Raw genomic sequence first — 15,224 nt, 5'->3', positions numbered from 1 at the left:
GGAATTTACATTCACAAGGAATCTTATGTAAAAAGGAGATGCGTTACCTGAGGGTAAGGATTACGCATAATATCGCAGAATTAACAAAAATTAATTTTATGAAGATCAAAAAAGAAATAGGCTCTACACTGCGTGGTTAGGGGCATTTACCACTTACTTTGTATGGCCGTACGAACCTGGTAAAGATGGTGATCCTGCCAAAAATGACTTTTTTTGTTTGAGACAATCCCTCTGGCATTTAATAAGGACTGGTTTAAGAAGCTACAAAGCGAGATTTGCTCTTTTATTTGGACATCGAAAGGGTCCCGTTTGTCCTGGAAGAAACTCAGAAGAAGATGGTCTAAAGGTGGATTGGCGGCCCCAGACTTTATGTTGTACTCATGGGCTTTTCAGTTAAAGAACTTTAGGATATTATTGGGTGTTCCGATGGCCGCAGCTATTGAGAGAATGCTTTTGGCTATGCTTAAGATAAGCAATTATAATGAGGACGGTTTTTTGTGTAAATTTTATGATCCTAAGTTTTTCAAGAAAGTAAGGTTGAAAATATTTCGGGAAGCGGCAGAGCTCTGGTATAAAATCAGGAGAGCTCTAAAGATTTCTTATTATGGATATAGGGCTCCTATTTGGGATGCCCCAGGCTCACCACCCTGGTCTCAGGATGCATTGGCTACGCCGCTCAGAGCAGCAGGTTTAGAAAGTTGGGGTAATCTATTTCCGGACGGAAAACTGATCGATTGGGGACAAGGGGAAGCCACCTGGGGGAGGGGGTTTTCAAAATTCAAGTATTTACAGATACAAAGTTGGGCAAGTAAAACGGATGTTGTGGTCGGCCTTCAGAACGATCTTGAAGATAAACTCTTTTCAAATCAAGTTTACAAGAAAGAAGTTGCTCTATGGTATTGGGCAATGTTGGAGACGGAGGATGGCCTGTTTCTGCTTCCAGAGGCTCTGTGGGGTGATTGCTTGCCGGACATCGCTACGGAAGATCAATGGCAAGTAACGATGACTATGCTATATAAAATAGTTAAGTCTGCAAATTTAAGGCGAAATCTTTTGTTCACTATTCACAGAGCATATCGGACTCCCCGTAGACTCTCGAAATTTAAAGTTGGCGGCTTGGTGGAATGTCCTAAATGCAGAAACATCAACGCGGATGATTTGCATATGTTTGTGGACTGTCCAAACATTAGGGAGTTCTGGGAGGCCGTAAGTAAAAGCTTGTCACGGGCAGTTGACCTGAATATTGAGGTAAGCCCTGAATTAATTATTACTGGAAGATATGATTTACAGAGCAAGAACATCAATGACATTAAGTTGGTGTTTTATGGAGTTCTGCTTGCCCGCAGAGAAATCTGTAAATTATGGGTGTCGCCTATATCCTCAACACTTCTGGAATGGGTGAAAGCTACGAGATATTTTGCCAAACTAGACTCTACGGATCAGAAAAGGAGAAAGCACAAATTTTGGTTATCTTTTTTACAGCATTTCGGTTAAAGGGGGGATAGAGGGCTGGGAATAAGGCCTGTTAATAACAATCCAATGATTAAGGTCTTGGCCTATCTCGCCGGCGGTTTTCCCTCCCTCAAGAGGGATACACAGACAAGGTAGCGGCTGCCAGGGGGTTGTGGCCTCGGAGTCCTCGGCTAGTATGAAATGAGAGGTTTGGTACCTGTTGGTGAATGCACAAGCCTTGCTCTGTAAAGCTGGTATATGAGATAAAAAGCCCATGGAGGGTATTGTGTCGCTTTTTGAACATGGGTGGCGAAAAGGCTAATGAGGATAAAAAAAAACGAAAAACGTTATTTAAATGAATAGCTTATTGTGGTCTTCGTCTACCCCGTGGGCCGGAAACAGATTCCCGACAACTGGTATGGGAAAGAATGCTAATATAACCACTTTTGTACCTTGTGGACAGATGAAGACTACATTGGATGATCGAAGATGATGGGGTGTCAGTCATCTCCGGACTCCGTAATCTATAATCCCCATTTTCCCTGGTAAGACGGGGCTCAGTCTCAGACTCAAGCTTACTCTTGGAGCACACTCCACTTCTTTGGGGCGGTCGTTGCTGTCCTTTGAGCAATACTTGCGGACTGCAGCCAGACTTTATGCCTATGCTGAGACAGCTTTGTGGACTGTTTCCTGCCCTTGCTGGTGGTAGGAACCCCGAGGCTATCAAACTTTCCTTGATCCTCTTGGCTGAACCATAATTTCCTAATGCCCTATAGAGATGGTCCTTTAAACCGTATTTCCTAGATTCTTTCCTCAACGATTTTGAAACTTCTCTATTTTGATGTTTGCTTAATGTGTAATTTCAAACTACATCTTAAGTGTATTTTGAGACTCTTGACTGAGCTAACTAAATACTGTAAAATGCTTTAAACTACCTTTATTACTTATATAAAAATCCATTGAAACTCTCGAATGTCTGAGTCTTTTAAATGTTGCTAATGTTCTTTCCACAATATGTGGGTTTCTAATGTATAACAGTGATATACATAGGTTATTTTCAAAACACCAAGTGCTAGTATTATGGTTCTGCAGTGCTGCCACAGAAATACTAGTTTGTATGATTCTAGCCGATTTAAACTTCTTCAGGAGGTTTGGACTTCCTGTTATCCTACACATTTACAGTATGGTCCTGAGGGTAATATATTTGAATCTAATTTCAAACCTGCAAGTTGGCTACCATTTATTGGTCCGAGTTAGGTGGCCAACATTCAGCACTCTAGTTTCCCTGCCCCTCAGTGCGATGAGCAAGATCCATCAGAGGACTAAGGTCTAGGTGGGTGCATCAAAATTGAAAAAGCATAGTTTTAAACAATTGGGCCCTGTATCACGCTGGATCAAACCGCAGTCTCAATTTAAGATTCTAAACCACTGTATGGAGGAAGAAATTTGAGGGGCGTATCAAGCTCAAACAAATGTTTTTGTTATAATGTGCAGACATGGCCATTCATACACAAGAGAAAGAAATATGTTTTAAGCTGCGACCAGAAATATTGAATTGACTCAGTCAGGAGAACAAAAACAAACACACACAAACAGCTACTGTGTACTCCTGAATTTCCAACGTTTCCCTCCTTCAGGGTACGTGCCTATTGGAAATATAACTATGTGTATTAAGTCAGCAACCACTGCCATAAATAACTTTAAATTATTTTTGGTAATGCAAGAACTCATTTTATAAAAGTTCATTAATATATGACGCAAAACATAATTTAGCTTACGGAGGTATACCTAAGAAATAGTTTACTAGTCCTTAAGAGCAAAAAACAACAAGGCCATATATTTCAAATAATTTTGAAGATCAGCACTAAAAGAGTGAAAATTAGCCAAATTTACTCGTTCTATTTCGAGAAGGGCAAAATTAGGGATTATTGCGGCAAAACAGCCTTACTCAAAATTGACGTGATTTAAGTTTATATGCTTATCTGTGTGGTATTTATTTCAATTTTTAAAGTTTATAGCGGTCCCTATTTGTGCCTTGCTGCAGCTCAGAACCAACTGATAATGCAAATACTAAACCTAGCCTACAGATCTCACCAGCAACTTAGCCATACCATGTCCCGGACCCACTCCATCTTACAACTAACTCGTTCTCATGGAATCATCTTTTACTTTCAGGACACTAATAGTTTAAGGACATTAAGTGAGAACATTAGCACACCAATTTTCTATCACCGGCCACAAGAAAACCTCACCAAAGCTGGAATGCAGCAATAAAGGAAGCCCTAAACCTGCTTACCCCACCACAGGGAGCTGAATGTCCACTTGCTCCACCACATGTCAAGAGATCTGAGTTGTCCAGTCCTTCCTATTCTTTTGGGCACTACAGCAGAAGTAGTGTTACATGTAAAAGAGCCAATACATTTTTTTATTGGTTATTGTGGATACCAAACAATCAATAACAGCCACAATCATCATTTGGGTACCACAATACTATCATTTCATCGATCTCATCCTCCCAAAAGTAGGTGTGCATAACAGTACATGATAGGACAATGTCACAGTACATATATTCAGTTCTTTAATGTGTCACTGAAATGTTTGACGTATACAATAGTCAGCAATTTAGCACATGTCCCAGTGCTGCTGCTATTTTGCTACCTATTTACCAGTCCTCCTATTGTACACATCTTCTAGGTCGTTTTGAGAAACTAAATACAGCTGCAACGGGCACCTGATGTATTCTGGACTAGAACGGACAGGATGGAGGTCATTCTCGAAGCTGTTCATCAAGGGGCGAGGCCCCTTGATCCAGGTCAAGATTATTCTTCTCCTAGCCAAAACAAAAAGGGCCACGTCTGTAAATTGTCTGACTTTCTTGCGGAGACCAATGTGTCTCATCAGTAGCACTGGGAGTGAGAGGGCGAGTATGTGGTTGGTGATATCGGATACGGAGGCCATTGTCTGTGTGAAGTACTCCGTCAAACATGCGCAGCTCCAGGCTATTCAGCAACTACCAGTAACCCCAAGCTTCCATCCTATCCTCCGTCTGCTCTCTCCAGGTCTTCAACATTCCAATTTGTCATCTGTCTATATCCTACATACTATTTACTCGTTTCTCGTCCCCCAACTCACTACAACATTAACCCCTGCGGTTTTTCTACACTACCTTCTCTATCAGTGCCTTATTAATGTTAACTCTTGACACGCCTGCCCCCTAACTCCGCCTATATATAACCAAGACTTAGGGCTCCACAGTTTGATATAACTGTTAGTGATCTTTCATTGTAGACAAAGTGCTGTGATAGAAATAATAAAAGAAAAGTAATTTGGCCATTACTGATGTCACCATAAAAACTTTTGGCAAAAATCTATTAATGTGTTCTGAATGCAGCATTGGGACCGTTTATAGCAAAACAGATCATAGCGACATATGTGGATTATACCGTAAGGGCCCAACAAAAAACAAATGTCAGAAGGACGCATGGAAATGACAACTGACTGAAGTATGACGATTTAGGGAGGCTAGCATAGTTGTGGAGAGGGCTGAGGAGGCTCCCAAAGTATAAGTACACCTGTAGGAGAATCCTGCATGCTGGTGGGGCTTTATAAGTGATATGTTGGGACTCAAGCCGCCAAAGCAGAAAGTGATACAAGTATGTCTAATGAGTTCCATGATTTATAATGTTCGCATTGTTTGGAAAGATGAACAGAAAAAGGAGTGTACATTATTTGTACTGCACTACAAACGCTAGAAATGTAGAAGTCATAGACGCTGTGTTCTATGCAGTTTTTTTTCATTTAAGAAAAGAAAATTAATAATGATAACAAAAACTACTGAATGTAGAAGAGAAAGAGGCCATTGTGCCGATTCAGGGAGTATTTAAGGCAGCGTTTAGGACAAGAGAATATTTGTTTTGTCTGCTCGCGTTTATCACATGATGAGCGATAGCAAACCAAAGGATGAGACAATCTTTCTACAAACTATAGACTCATTCAAGATACACGCGCCTTGGAAAGTTCAATCGGCATTGGTAGTAGACTAGTTAAATGTTAAAGGACCAAGTTACATTTTGTATGTTTTATTTTATAAACAGATGAATATACAAGTGAAGAGGGGTGGAGCGAAGACGTTTCCTTTTACATATTTATTGTTGCTACAGTGTAATCAGGTGCACTAGGGGAAGTGTGCATGGGGCAGTAAAAATGTTTCAAAGGTCAGTAAGAATTTCTCTGTACAGAGCAGACTACTACTGATGTAACATCTCAGGAGGGCGTATCATGGAATGACTGTGGCGCCTTAACTAAATAGGCTTATAAAACTTAAGAAACAGAACAGAGGCAGCACCAAGGATGAAGTAGCCAGGACCATGTAGTATCAATAAATAAATTCTTTTATTTTCTCATTTATAGGACAGCCAACGCGTTTCGCTCCCCAACCATGGGAGCTTCGTCAGGGCAAGTGTGTTGGTCAGAACTTGAAGCGACGAAAATAACGTCAATGGAGTCGTTCGATCCAAACAGTACAGAAGCCTATGGCAAACTTTCAATATCCGGATAATATTTTAGCCACGTCAAGGGTATATATTTAAAAGACACAATTCGTCCAAGAAGTTCCAAAAATTAGTGTAAAATTTCTGGTATCCAAAGAACAGTAAATGCGCAGACCATAATAAGCTGCCACCAAAATTGCTGAAGAGCCCCTTTTCAGAGCGGTGTCCCCATGACGGATTCAATCGGCCTAGGCTTCTGTACTGTTTGGATCGAACGACTCCATTGACGTTATTTTCGTCGCTTCAAGTTCTGACCAACACACTTGCCCTGACGAAGCTCCCATGGTTGGGGAGCAAAACGCGTTGGCTGTCCTATAAATGAGAAAATAAAAGAATTTATTTATTGATACTACATGGTCCTGGCTACTTCATCCTTGGTGCTGCCTCTGTTCTGTTTCTTAAGTCTTTGTCTGGATTTCCAGTAGGACCAAAACCGCAGCAGGTCCTGGAGGTTATCAGCACAACACCAAATTGGATATTGGAGGGACATCGGAAAATAGAGGTGCTGTCTACAAGATCCGCTGTGGAACATTTTTCTTTGGACTTAAATAGGCTTATAAGTCAAAGTGGAACGTGTTTGGACTTCTTTAGCCATGTGTGCAAAGTTGCCAGTATTCAACCCACGTCTACAGCAGCCATGTTGAAATGGTGAGCTGTCAGTTTTCACTTTAAAAGCCCGGTTGTGGGAGGAACTAGAAAACTTATCAAAGCCTCCGAGCAACACTCTTCCAGCAATCAGCAAAGTATCAGCTAGAGACACTGATTTTTACATACATTATACTGGCAGCAAGAGGTAAAGCACTCATCGGCCGCACATATAAACAACTGCCTTCAGCTCAAACCTATTGACAATGTCATGGAAATTTGTGAGAAACAAGAGAAACGTTTAGTTTAATTCTTCCCTCATTTTAGTTTCCCACTTATCTCATCCGTGGTTTTCAAATCTAGTGTAAAATTAGCTTACCCTGCTGCATTAGTTATTTCTGCATTAGTCATTTGTTGCAAATCTTCGAAGGATGTCGGTTCTGGCAATGCATCAGGAGTGGGAACCATGGCGAACACAGAATTTAAAATCACTAAGCAGACCAGTGTGTAACTGGAGATCATCACATGGGAACTCCATTTCATAACTGAGAAGTACAGTGACAGCCCCCATTGTTCTGTGGGTTCTTATCTGGTGGTAGAGCAAGTTTCTATGACCTCTATTTAAAGAAGACAGAAGTTAAACTTAGCGGTACAAAAGGGGGGTGGCGATGGACTTATGCAAGCACCGCCGATGTAAATATGTATTTTGGTAGATTGACAATTGGAGTGGATGCCTGTGTGTCCTTCGGATGACGGCGGTTTGGGTTCCTGGGGACTGCAGTAGGTCAGTGTGCCTACGATGCAGGCTGGTAGGTTAGTACACCTACGGCAAAGCATGGTGTCATTGAGTAAAGACTAAACACTAATTGTAACCTGAAGGAGAACTCTCTCCTGCAGTAATTTGCACATGCATTTGGACTGGTCTCTTTTGTTGATCATACATTTGGCAACATGAGGTAAAGTTTTTTTCTACCAGAAAGAAGTACGGCAGGGTCCAACGCTAGCTCAATGCGTCTTTAACTTGATTATCAATCACGATTAAACTAAATTGTAAAAACGTAAGGCAGGCATTTTTACTCTCCCTTACTTGACATAGCAATGCCTAGCTTTTGGTAAAATCAAAAAAGCAAAAAATGATAATTAAAACAGAAAATTCGGGGGGAGGAGCCGGCGACCAAGATGGCCGCGTAGAGACTCGGCTCTGCAGACCTCCGTTCCCTGAAGCTCTATCCTGCTAATTATCCTGCACCCCAACATCACTCCCTGCTTTGGGAGTATAAGCGACGCCCATACATTGTGCTCCGGATCGCCTCCGTGCTACAGGTACGGAGCTGTGTCGCCCGGAAGTTGAGGCCTGGTCTGGCGAGAAGCCGGGACCTCGCGTGACTGTGAGGCCACCCGCCAGTTGAACAATATTGAGGGCCACGGACCAGAATAAGTCGGTCCAGCCCGAAGTTAAACTTTGGTGCCCCGCCGCCACCGCAAGGACGATCGCGGTGAGTGAGAAGCACGGGTGATTTTGACCTTCTGCCCGGCTCCAGAAATAAACTGCAGAGCTATGGGGCGCTGCGGCCGCCTCAGATCACGCACAGCGGAGTGAGGTGCAGTTGGGCCCCCCGTCTCCCAAATATAAACTCTTTCATGTTTAGCACCCGGAAGCCTGGTGATTCCGCCCGGAGGTTCGCAATGCTATAGGAGGGCCAAAAGAAAATAGACTTTGACTGATTAGCCTGAATTGCCCCGAGATCCTCTGAGCTGCTGGTGGTCTGTGCTCGGTGAAGGAGCTTTCGGGTGGGGGCCGGTGGGAGATGCGGAGCGCATGGATGGCCTGATGGCTGCTGGCCCCGCCTGAGCTGCCTGGAAGGAGCTGCTCTGTGTGCTGTGCGCCGCCGGCGACTGAACCTGGGAGTGGCTGCCGGGTGCCAACAGGAGACTCGCTGGTTTACCGTTTTTGAAAGGTGGAGGATATGCCACGGATGAACCTTGAGCCCATATTTGTGGCGCACTATCCGACCAGACAAAGGAATACAGGGAGATTTGCTAAGTGTGCACGGCCCTGATATACTGCTGCTCTGGAAAAGGAGTATATCCCTCGCATTCTGTTTGCTACCCGGGAGCTGCGAGAACTGTTGGGAACGCACTGGACCGGGTGATCGGATGTGGGCTAGGTGACACTTGGGGGGGGACACGGCCATATGTTGCCTGCCGGAGACCATCAGAGAAGACAAAGTGATCGGTGACCTTGACATTAGGTGTGAGTTCACCCTGATCTGGTCCGGTGAAAGCAAGTGACACAATGGCGGCAAGACTGGAATCGGACAAGCCCCTGTCGCGGTCCTCTAAGGGGTCCAAGACTATCCAATCAAACAGACTGGATCGATATACCTTACCTAAGGGATCCTCGGTTGAATCAAAGGAAACGCCGTCAGTGGGTGAAGAGGTAGGGTCTGCCCCCACTGAACCAACATTAACAGATCTTATGGCAGCTATTAACAGGGTACAAGCGGCACTGGGCCAGAAGATGGAGGCCCTAGACACCAAACTAGACACTGTTACAATCGAGATGGGGCTAATCCAGACAGACCTCGCGAAGACCAACGAAAAGGTCAAATCACTTGAGCTTAGGACTAAAAACCTAATTGACGATGTAAGTCAGTTGCAGCAAGAGGTACAGGACCTTAAGGCCTCAAGAGCTCTCACGGATCGCAAGCTGGACGAATATGAAGGAAGGGTCAGACGTAATAACATCCGTATTTTTGAGGTACCTGAGAAAACAGAAGGCCAAACACCGAATCTGTTAATTGAAACTCTTGTCCTCAACCATCTCAAGCCTAAAGGCCTTAGTAACTTGTTCACAATTGAAAGTGCACATAGAGTCCCGGGGGGTAGGCCGAGGCCGGAAGCGCCCCCTCGCCCTATGATTGCAAGGGTCCTGAATTTTCAGGACAGGGATGCGATTTTACAAGCTGCACGAAATGGACCCCCCTTGAAGTATGAAAACGCGACCCTCTCCTTTTCCCCCAAACTTTACTCAAATGGTGCAGAAACAGCGTCAGAACTTCCCATCAGTGAAGAAGAAACTGAGAGACAAAGGACTAAGATACGCTATGATGTTTCCGGCCCGACTCAGAGTAGAACTAAATGGGAAGGCCTGGTTTTTTGACAATCCTGAGGTGGCTGCGGATTGGCTGGACAGTGTGGTTGCATCAGAGAAGGAGTGCCGCAACCGGGACAAGACGAGATGGAAGAACAATAATAATGTGAAGTGGTATCAGTGGGGTTAAATAGTAATACGTTAAGTGCTGTAATATGTTGACCTGAAATTAAGCGGATGCGATGGAGCAGGGAGCGGGGTAGGGTGGAGGGCAAGTGTAGGCCCTCCCTCTATTTTCTACCTCTAGTTAGTTGTAGATTAGTATTGGGGTGAAAAGGCACACTGCTAGTTGGGGATGCGCGTAAGCGGCATGCAGAGGTGCAGGGTGGGGGGGAGAGTTGGGGGGATTGTCGTATTATTGTATGTCACATTATTGGCATTCGGTTTACACTTTATGTGTTGTATTACCAACGGCATCAGTACATTGAATTTGATTAGAATGCCGCAGACACCAGAGGTGCATTTCCTTTTTTCCTATGATGATGGGGGTAGTGAGCTTAAGGTTTTAAGTTGGAAAGTGAATGAGTTGGGGGACAAAATCAAGCGCAGTGTAGTTCTTCAATATCTCAGGCGCCATGCGCCGGACGTAGTCTTGCTCCAAGAAACGCATTTAGTTGGAAATTCATGCATGACGATGCATAGAATGGGGTATAAGTTGGTTGCTCACGCAGGGTTCACTTCTGGGTCCAGGGAGCAGGTATCCTGATTCGAAAGGCGCTCCCCTTGGTGATAGATTCCACGTGGGCGGATGACAAGGGAAAATATGTTGGGGTCTCGGGCAGTTGGGAGGGGCATGTTATTACCCTCTTGTCAGCTTATGTCCCCCCGGTCTGCAGTCTACCTCATTCTTTGATTTAGGAAAACTATTACACGAATTACCGGTGGGGCTTTTGATTATAGGTGGTGATTTCAATGCTGTAGTTTCAGGAGTCTTGGATAGACACCCCCCACGAGATATGGGGCGCGCCCAGAGGTGGTTGCCCGATTTTTTGGATGCAATTGGTTTGGTGGACAGTTCGAGACTGTTCCACCCAGACAAGAAGCAATACACATTCCACTCGGGTGTACATGGTATCCTCTCCCGGCTAGACTATTGTCTGGTCCCGGCGGCTCAAGCATCTTATATCATCAAAGCAGTCCATCTTGCCAGGGGCATCTCTGACCACTCCCCACTTTGGCTTCGATTTTGTATTGCTTTGAAATTAGCAGGTAGGGTTGCCCCTATTAACCCATGGTATATGCAAAATCCCAAAAACCGTAAAGACCTCAAAGGCTGTAGACTATTATTTTATAGATAATGAAGGATCGGTGTCCTCTTTGGTGTCTCTTTGGGAAGCGTTTAAAACGGTTATCAGGGGTCAAGCTTTATCATTAATAGCTTGAGCCAAGAAGGAAACAAGTAGAGAGATTGTTGAGGCAGAGACTGAGATTGGTAGGATGGAGGAGGAATTGGAGCGAGGGGTGACACGAGATGGCTTTCATATTCTGAGCTTAAAACAACATGATTATAAATCTTTGGTCACTTATAGGGCCAGAGCTCTCGACAGGGAACAGAAGGGAAGACTTTATGATCTCGGAGATAAGGCAGGAAAACTGGTCGCTTGGTTGGGGAAGAGAGATAGGGCCGGGCGTGTGGTCCCGGAACTTGTTACAGATGAAGGGGAGTTGCTTACTGACCGCCAGAGTATGGTCAGTAGCTTTGCGGCATATTTTCAAACTGTCTATGCCTCGGATCGACCGGAGGAGGACTCCCATTTACTGCTTCATGATATACGGCTTCCTTGTTTGACCAAGGATGATAGTGATTTTATGGATAGTCCCCTGACGGTTGATGAAATAGCTCAAGCCATTCGCTCGTTAAACTCGGGCAAGGCACTGGGACCTAACGGGCTCCCGATCGAGCTGTATAAGCTCAGACCAGAAAGGCTAGCTTGTTACCTTAAAGGTATGTTTGTTGAGGCCCGGGAGAGGGGAATCCTGCCTAGGGACCAGAGAGTGGCGTCGGTGGTGGTAATTCATAAGGAAGGTAAGCCCAAAACTAAATGTTCCTCGTATAGACCTATTTCTTTATTAAATGCGGAGCCCAAAATATTGGCCAAGGTTTTATCTACTAGACTGATAAGTGATTGGTGAATTGATCCACCCGGACCAATCAGGCTTTATTCCCCATAGAAATACGGCCTTAAACCTACGCAGGTTGCATGGAGTGATAGCCAGAGCTCATACTCTGCAAGAACCAGCCGTGATCGCTTCCCTCAATGCAACTATGGCCTTTGATACCGTAGAATGGCCTTATTTATGGGCGGTCCTGGCTAAATTTGGATTTGGACCCGATTATATTAGCTGGGTGTGTTTACTATACGCTGAGCCGCTCGCCCAGATAGTGGTTAATAGCCGGGTCTCGGCACCCTTTCATTTGGGTCGGGGCACTCGGCAGGGTTCCCCCCCTCTCCTTTTCTCACTGGCTTTGGAACTCCTGGCGGCTTGGATCCGCTGGGAACCGTCAATCCGGGGAATACGATGGTCCACTGAGTGGGAGGATCGTATCTCCTTATATGCGGATGATATTCCGCTTTAGCTGACCTCCCCTCGGAAGTCCCTCATGGTGGTGTGCGATGTTTTAGCCTCTTTTGGTAAAAACTCTGGACTCTCCATTAATTGGGGGAATTCTCTTTTATGTGTCCTAAGGGGGGAGGCTCCGGTTCCTCCTAGAAACTGTCCCATCCAGATTAATACGAGTGGATTCAAATACCTAGGTATTTTTGTCTCTCTGGACCCGACAGCTAGATATGTTGAAAATCTTCTTCCCCCGTTGCAAAGGCTTCATTAACCATTGGTGTCTTTATCTGTAACAGTGTGGCATGATCCACCTTATCAAAGGTTGTCAACAGGCCAAACAAAATACACACAGCCAGTCAACCAGCATCCTATGCTCACGAGTGTAAATCCTTAGATCCACTAGAGCCAACACAATCTTGTGTTTAGGTCTCAAAATAGATTGACTGGTCTCCCAGATTAGAAAAGTGTCTAAATTGCTTAACTTGTTGAGATAAAATCACCTTCATGACCTGACTAACTGGAAGAAAACTCCAAATAGGACAAAAACAAAAGGGAAGCGACATTTAAAAAAGAAAAAAAGCCCAAGCAATTCTGCCCTTAGGGGATAGACATGGATGGATGGCTCAATGCACACAGCCAATACTGGTTCTGTTAAAATATCATATTGGGCACTGACCAGGTCTTTGTCCCATGAAAAAGTTAAGGTTCACAACAAGCCCACCGAAATAAATTTTCTGATGGCTCTGCCATTTGGATGCTGGGTGTATATTCATTGCTTGACTGATTGTCATTCATGAAACTGCATGCCATTTCTGTTAAATTGCACATGTGGCAGATCATTTACTAACAAAATTAGCAAAGCAAAACAACTAATATACATGATCTTTAATTACCTGACAACAGGAAACAATCCCTTGCAAACGTGGTTTGCAGCATTAATACTTATGAAATAAAATGTAACTGCTCAGCTGCGCTTCTTTTAGATTTCAGGCAAACAGGCCAATTTATAGAATTTATATCATGGCGATATGTATAATCTGTCACAACAGCAACACAGTATACATACAGACAAGATAAGGGTCCATCTGCCTGATTTTTATGCGAGCACACTTTAAGTTTAGCTATGGCGGTGACTACTCTGCCACCTCCGTAGCCAAACGCTCAGAAGGCCCGACGGAGTAAGGGTCATTGCAGAAATGGCTATATGTCTGCCTGCAGCCAATCAGGATGGGAATCAAACTCTGTACACTGCACATGGACCTCTGTGGCAAAACGACCCAGCTGAGGAACAGGCCAGGCTCCAAACACACAATTAATTATAACGTCATTGTTTGTGCATCTATGGTAATCTGAAGAAAGGTGCTAAAAGCATTTGAATGGACTTTCTTCTTTCCTTCCAGATGGGTTATGGTATGTTGCTCAGAAAGACTATTTCTAAATCGAAATAGCTAGAAGGCTCCTGCACCAAAATGCTTTTCTAGAATTTAAGTTAAGGTGCACAATGGTTGGGAACCCCTGATGACTTTGAGTGAGATACACTTTTCTATGTGTAGGGATTCTTGTAGAAGGGTATCCTTCAAAGTTTTTGAAGTGGCTACATTGTTTGAAGCAGCTTTTTGTGGTCCAGCATGCATCTATAATCAATCACAACCAGTTCAGGAAGAGGGACAATTAAATTACAATAACTTGCAGTCATTTGGTTTGTGAAAGTAACATGGCACTGTTTTCGCACAGATTAACAACATTCTTGAAAAAATTATATAAACTTGTACCAGAGTGCCCTACTTTGACAGTCATTCGACTGCCCTCAAAGCTAAGGGGATTTCCAAGTAAAAGACAGTCTGTCTGTCTGTGGCATATCTACCACATTTAACTTTTACTGCACCCTTGAACTTACTTTAGTAATTAAAAATTATGGAACCATTTCTAAAAACTCTTGAAAGAAGATGACTATTTGTTGAATATGTGGCTCTTTCACCAGCAACTCTTTGCTGGTGCAACTCAGCTTGTTTTAAGGTTGGCCAATTCAGTTAGATTGAAGCCAGCGTGTTCTTAGAAAATAGAGAGCTCAGTTAAAATAAACGCTGGGAATTCTTTCTGGATGGAGAAGTCACTCTTGATATTCAATTGTAAGTAATGTTTATTGGGTGTAGTTAAGGATTAAGACTATTACAAGCAAAATAAAATCAAAGAAAGACTATGCTATTTGAGAAACGAGGACGTATATTTAGCAACTATTTTAATTTAAGTCCACAGGCTAATCATACAGACCCATGACACAATGAGGAGAAGCTGCAGTTTGTATACAAATTAGGAATGCCTTGAATAATGTATGAAAATGTATTTTACGCTATATCAGTCTACTGAAAAGAGGTTATTCCCATTAATACAAATACCAATATGTGGGTTCTAAATAAAAGCCTTACCTCTTAAATTAACGGTTCCCTGCAACTGATTAATCGTGCATCAAAAGAAGCCCACAAAGAAATATGAAAATCTTTACCGGCGATCAGTAAGAATCTAGTAGCAAAATAGTTTCCCCAATTTTTTTTTACAAATTGCAGAGAGACTGGCCATGTTATTAGGCAAACACAACTATGAGATGAGTAGTCAGGTTAGGATTAGAGATTAGACTCAGCACGATCATATTTGGCATTGTTGCTAGCCTATAGAAGTGATCTTACAAATCTTGTTGAGACGATATTTAAACAGCCAATCAAACACTTTATGTAGCTTTAATACATCTGCATTAGTAACATTAACAAACCGGTAACGAAGTAACCAAACTACGCACTTTATAACCCATAGATGTTCAACAAAAATAAAAGGTGAATCATTTTCAGATTCCAAAATTCAAGCTTTAAGTCTACCTACAACAAACAAGAAGGAAATACTATTTATTTCATAAATGGCATGCATAGTAA

At 43.4% G+C, this 15,224-nt stretch overlaps 1 protein-coding gene across 4 annotated transcripts in view; it reads right to left on the bottom strand.

The window, feature by feature from the left end:
* Positions 1-15,224, bottom strand: part of LOC144782165 (cyclin-dependent kinase 17-like) — a 588,354-nt gene that overhangs the window by 513,002 nt on the left and 60,128 nt on the right. The window lies entirely within an intron of this gene.

This window comes from Lissotriton helveticus, chromosome 9 (genome assembly GCF_964261635.1).
Source record: "Lissotriton helveticus chromosome 9, aLisHel1.1, whole genome shotgun sequence".
Taxonomy (NCBI): Eukaryota; Metazoa; Chordata; class Amphibia; order Caudata; family Salamandridae; genus Lissotriton; species Lissotriton helveticus.
The sequence above is the reverse complement of the archived record's forward strand: the minus strand, read 5'-3'. Positions and strand labels throughout refer to the sequence as shown.